Genomic DNA, 5,655 nt, shown 5'->3' with positions numbered 1-5,655 from the left:
GAAGTAAAAGTCGTAACAAGGTTTCCGTAGGTGAACCTGCGGAAGGATCATTAGTGGCCAAGTGATCCTTCCAGAAGTCCGAACCTGCGGGTTGAGACTTCGGCACAAGTTGCCATATGATAATTGACGAAACACTATAGAAGTCCGAACCTGCGGGTTGAGACTTCGGCACAAGTTGCCATATGAACATTGACGAAACACTATGAAGTCCGAACCTGCGGGTTGAGACTTAGGCACAAGTTGCCATATGAACATTGACGAAACACTATGAAGTCCGAACCTGCGGGTTGAGACTTAGGCACAAGTTGCCTTATATATAACTTCGAACAAATACACAAGTCCGAACCTGCGGGTTGAGACCTAGGCACAAGTTGCCTTATACATGACTTCGAACAAATACACAAGTCCGAACCTGCGGGTTGAGACTTAGGCACAAGTTGCCATATGAAAGTTGACGAAACACTAACAAGTCCGAACCTGCGGGTTGAGACTTAGGCACAAGTTGCCTTATACATACATTGGCCAAATAAACAGAAGTCCGAACCTGCGGGTTGAGACTTAGGCACAAGTTGCCATATTATATTCGATCAAACACTAAGTAGTCCGAACCTGCGGGTTGAGACTCAAGACCGTAACAAGATGTCACTATACAAGTCCGAACCTAAGGGTTGAGACTTAATGCGATCTAGATACCAAGTTGACATCCAATACCTGTTGAGCAAAACCAAAGATTCCCTGTTCTCGAATGATTACACTATATAACAGGGAATCATGAAGAAATCAAGCAAGCGTGAAACAAAGTCATCACTTGGGCATGCTCGATAGCCAACCACATGACCTTAACCTAAGAGAGCATGCAAACCACATGATACCTATAAACGATTAACCCGCCCTAGTTCAATCGTTCACCAAGTGATGACTTCAGTATGGCTAAGAGAAAAACTTTTAAATGGGAAAAACTCTAAGTCCGAACCTCCGGGTTGAGACTTCCGCGTCGGAGGTGGGCGCACCTCCTATCCGAAAGATGATGAATCAGGGGTGTTCGGTCAGCAATGGTCGGATGCCCCGTCGTAGTCCAACTATGACAATCAAAGTCAAGACCTCCGGGTTGAGACTTTCCGCGAGTACAAGCATAAAGGAACACGGACCAAGCCGTACCGAGAGAATCGGTACTAGAGCCCTCGTGGTTCTACATTGAGAGAGCCCTCGTGGTTCTCATTAGGGGCTTTATGCAAGTCGTACTCAATACTGTGGTGTGAAGTATAAAGTATAGTCTTCGCCTGGTCCACGCTGCTTCGGCGGTCCTGGGTAAGATAGTTCATTCTAGCTTGCCCTATAGTGGAATGAGGACACTTAATGCTTCGTCTTTTAGCGGCGGCTAGACTCCTCCTCACGGGGAACGAGTTGACGCACACAGCGGCGGCTTACGCACTATGGCAATCATGGATGCCTGAAGATTCCGTGAAGTTCTCCCCTGGTCCACGCTGCCTCGGCAGTCCTGGGTAAAATGGAATATTTCCAGCTTGCCCTATAGTGGAAGAGGACTATCAAACAATACAAAGTCAAGACCTCCGGGTTGAGACTTTCCGCGTCGGTGGTGTCGCGCACCGCCTATCCGAAAGATGGTGTAACAGGGGTGTTCGATCAGCAATGGTCGGATGCCCCGTCATAGTCCAACTATGACAACCAAAGTCAAGACCTCCGGGTTGAGACTTTCCGCGTCCGGAGGTACGCGTACCGCCTACCCGAAAGATGGTGTGCTTCTGGGGTATTCGATGAGTCGGATACCCCGTCGTAGTCCAACTATGACAATCAAAGTCAAGACCTCCGGGTTGAGACTTCCGCGTCCGGAGGTACGCGTACCGCCTACCCGAAAGATGGTGAATCAGGGGTGTTCGATCAGCAATGGTCGGATGCCCCGTCGTAGTCCAACTATGACAATCAAAGTCAAGACCTCCGGGTTGAGACTTCCGCGTCCGGAGGTACGCGTACCGCCTACCCGAAAGATGGTGAATCAGGGGTGTTCGATCAGCAATGGTCGGATGCCCCGTCGTAGTCCAACTATGACAATCAAAGTCAAGACCTCCGGGTTGAGACTTTCTAAGAGTACAAGCATAAAGGAACACGGACCAAGCCGTACCGAGAGAATCGGTACTAGAGCCCTCGTGGTTCTACATTGAGAGAGCCCTCGTGGTTCTCATTAGGGGCTTTATGCAAGTCGTACTCAATACTGTGGTGTGAAGTATAAAGTATAGAGTCCTCCACTGGTCCACGCTGCTCCGGCGGTCCTGGGTAAGATAGTTCATTCTAGCTTGCCCTATGTGGAAGAGGACTCAATACCCTACCTGTTGAGCTTGAAACAAAGTCATCACTTGGGCATGCTCATATTGCCATACACAATTACATTATATTCGAATGAGCATGCAAGCGACCCTATATAGACCGAACCAAAACGATAGATACCGCCGTAGTTCACCCCAACCAAGTGATGACTTCAGTATGGCTAGTGTGTGAAGTATAAAGTATAGTCCTCCCCTGGTCCACACTGCTTCGGCGGTCCTGGGTAAGATAGTTAGTTCTAGCTTGCCCTATGTGGAAGAGGACACAATACTTAATACTTAGAGTACAAGCATAAAGGAACACGGACCAAGCCGTACCGAGAGAATCGGTACTAGAGCCCTCGCGGTTCTACATTGTGAGCCCTCGTGGTTCAAACTAGATACTTTATGCAAGGCGTACTCAAAACTGTGGTGTGAAGTATAAAGTATAGTCCTCATCTGGTCCACGCTGCTTCGGCGGTCCTGGGTAAGATAGTTAATTCTAGCTTGCCCTATGTGGAAGAGGACACAATACTTAATACTGTGGTGTAATGGACAAGGTATAGTCCTCCACTGGTCCACGCTGCTCCGGCGGTCCTGGGTAAGATAGTTCATTCTAGCTTGCCCTATGTGGAAGAGGACTCAATACCCTACCTGTTGAGCTTGAAACAAAGTCATCACTTGGGCATGCTCATATTGCCATACAATATTCCATTATCTACTAATGAGCATGCAGCTATATGATATTAACCTGTAAACGATTACCCCGCCGTAGTTCAGCGCTTCAACCAAGTGATGACTTCAGTATGGCTAGTGTGTGAAGTATAAAGTATAGTCCTCCCCTGGTCCACACTGCTTCGGCGGTCCTGGGTAAGATAGTTAGTTCTAGCTTGCCCTATGGTGGAAGAGGACACCATACTTAATACTGTGGTGTAATGAACAAAGTATAGTCCTCCACTGGTCCACGCTGCTTCGGCGGTCCTGGGTAAGATAGTTAGTTCTAGCTTGCCCTATGTGGAAGAGGGCATACAAGACAAAGTATAGTTCTCCCCTGGTCCACGCTGCTTCGGCGGTCCTGGGTAAGATAGTTAATTCTAGCTTGCCCTATGTGGAAGAGAGCATACATGAACCAAGAACGAAGGTTATGATCGAGGAATGATTCGACAACTAACCGATGGTATGAAATGTGAAGAATTCAAGCAAGCACACAATCAAGTCATCACTTGGGCATGCTCGATAGCCAACCTCATGACATTAACCTAGTAGAGCATGCGAAAACCAATATATATGTAAACGATGCCTCCCTAGTTCAGCGCTTCAACCAAGTGATGACTTCAGAATGGCTAAATCAAATCGGTTCAAACCATACCATCGGTATCCTATTGAAACACACAAGTCGATATCAAACCTCATGATTGTGTAGTCCTCCACTGGTCCACGCCGCTTCGGCCGTCCTGGGTAAAATGGAACATTCCAGCTTGCCCTATGTGGAAGAGGGCACATTACTCAATACTGTGGTGTGAAGTATAAAGTTCAGTTCTCCCCTGGTCCACGCTGCTTCGGCGGTCCTGGGTAAGATAGTTCATTCTAGCTTGCCCTATGTGGAAGAGGACACTTCATACTTCGTCTCTAAGCGGCGGCTTGACTCCTCCCTACGGGGAACGGGTTTACGCGCACAGCGGCGGCTTACGCACTATGGCAGTCATGGATGCCTTACGTTTCTATGAAAAGTGTGTTCCTCCCCTGGTCCACGCTGCTTCGGCAGTCCTGGGTAAGATAGTTAGTTCTAGCTTGCCCTATGTGGAAGAGGACACGTAGACTTACTGTGGTGTGAAGTATAAAGTTCAGTTCTCCCCTGGTCCACGCCGCTTCGGCCGTCCTGGGTAAAATGGATTCATCCAGCTTGCCCTATGTGGAATGAGGACACTTTATGCTTCGTCTCTAAGCGGCGGCTTGCTCCTCCCTACGGGGAACGGGTATACGCGCACAGCGGCGGCTTACGTTATGGCAGTCATGGATGCCTTACGTTTCCATGAAAAGTGTGTTCCTCCCCTGGTCCACGCTGCTTCGGCAGTCCTGGGTAAGATAGTTAGTTCTAGCTTGCCCTATGTGGAAGAGGACACGTAGACTTACTGTGGTGTGAAGTATAAGGTTCAGTTCTCCCCTGGTCCACGCCGCTTCGGCCGTCCTGGGTAAAATGGATTCATCCAGCTTGCCCTATGTGGAATGAGGACACTTTATGCTTCGTCTCTAAGCGGCGGCTTGCTCCTCCCTACGGGGAACGGGTATACGCGCACAGCGGCGGCTTACGCAAGTTAGTCACCCTCGGCAGTGGATCACTCGGCTCATGGATCGATGAAGACCGCAGCTAACTGCGCGTCATAATGTGAACTGCAGGACACATGAACATTGATAAGTTGAACGCATATTGCACGTCGTGGGAACCTACCATGATGTACAGATGACTGAGCGCTTATATTTGAGAAATGTATCGCATACATTTAACTACGCCGTGACACCCGTCACGAGACGTGCACCATGATGTTAACTAGGGTCGCGACGACCCGCTAGCATTAAAGAACCCGTGGTTTACAATATACTGGCATTGGAATTCGAAGTATTTAGAGCGTCCGTGTTCCCGCGTGAGGCGGAAGTACGAGGAGAAGGCGTGCTTGTGGTGTCTGTGGTGGTGTTTACTGATGTCTAGCTTCAGCTTATTTATTTATTTAAATAGAAGCGAAGATGTCAAAGTAGCGTCGAAGCAGCAGCGAATAGCACAAATGATTCAAGTATGGAAGTTGACCAAAGGAACACAAACAAACTAGCGTATGGGCAAAGGAAGGTATCAGTGAGTTAAACCACACGCGGGCTAACAGCCCGTTAACCGAGTCCAACGGTACATATTGGACATTGAAACAAAGTAGTCGCAAGCCAGATGTGACGATAACAACCGCAAGGTACATAAGCCTCAGTTCATGTGTGACAACCCCCTGAATTTAAGCATATTAATAAGGGGAGGAAAAGAAACCAACCGGGATTCCCTGAGTAGCTGCGAGCGAAACGGGAGAAGCTCAGCACGTAGGGGTGGCGGCCTGTCCGTCTATCCGATTCCGTGTACTGGTGCGTCTCACTATCCGTCATCTTAGCGCTTTTCAAGTCCAACTTGAATGTGGCTCAGAACCCATAGAGGGTGATAGGCCCGTAGAACAGCGCCCGTTGGATGATGGACCGAGCGTGCCATGGAGTCGTGTTGCTTGATAGTGCAGCACTAAGTGGGAGGTAAACTCCTTCTAAAGCTAAATACAACCATGAGACCGATAGTAAACAAGTACCGTGA

At 48.7% G+C, this 5,655-nt stretch overlaps 2 non-coding genes across 2 annotated transcripts in view; both read left to right on the top strand.

The window, feature by feature from the left end:
• Positions 1 to 4,638: 4,638 nt before the first annotated feature.
• Positions 4,639 to 4,793, top strand: LOC131292653 (5.8S ribosomal RNA). Its single transcript, XR_009190268.1, has one exon. It is a non-coding gene; the product is annotated as a 5.8S ribosomal RNA (ribosomal RNA).
• Positions 4,794 to 5,281: 488 nt separating this feature from the next.
• Positions 5,282 to 5,655, top strand: part of LOC131292650 (large subunit ribosomal RNA) — a 4,091-nt gene continuing 3,717 nt past the window's right edge. Inside the window, exon 1 of the ribosomal RNA XR_009190266.1 lies at positions 5,282 to 5,655. This exon is cut by the window's right edge and continues 3,717 nt beyond it. This is a non-coding gene — a ribosomal RNA (large subunit ribosomal RNA).

Source organism: Anopheles ziemanni (genome assembly GCF_943734765.1).
Source record: "Anopheles ziemanni chromosome X unlocalized genomic scaffold, idAnoZiCoDA_A2_x.2 X_unloc_81, whole genome shotgun sequence".
NCBI classification, from domain to species: domain Eukaryota; kingdom Metazoa; phylum Arthropoda; class Insecta; order Diptera; family Culicidae; genus Anopheles; species Anopheles ziemanni.
Note: the sequence above shows the minus strand (reverse complement) of the source record. Positions and strands in the feature narration are given on the sequence as shown.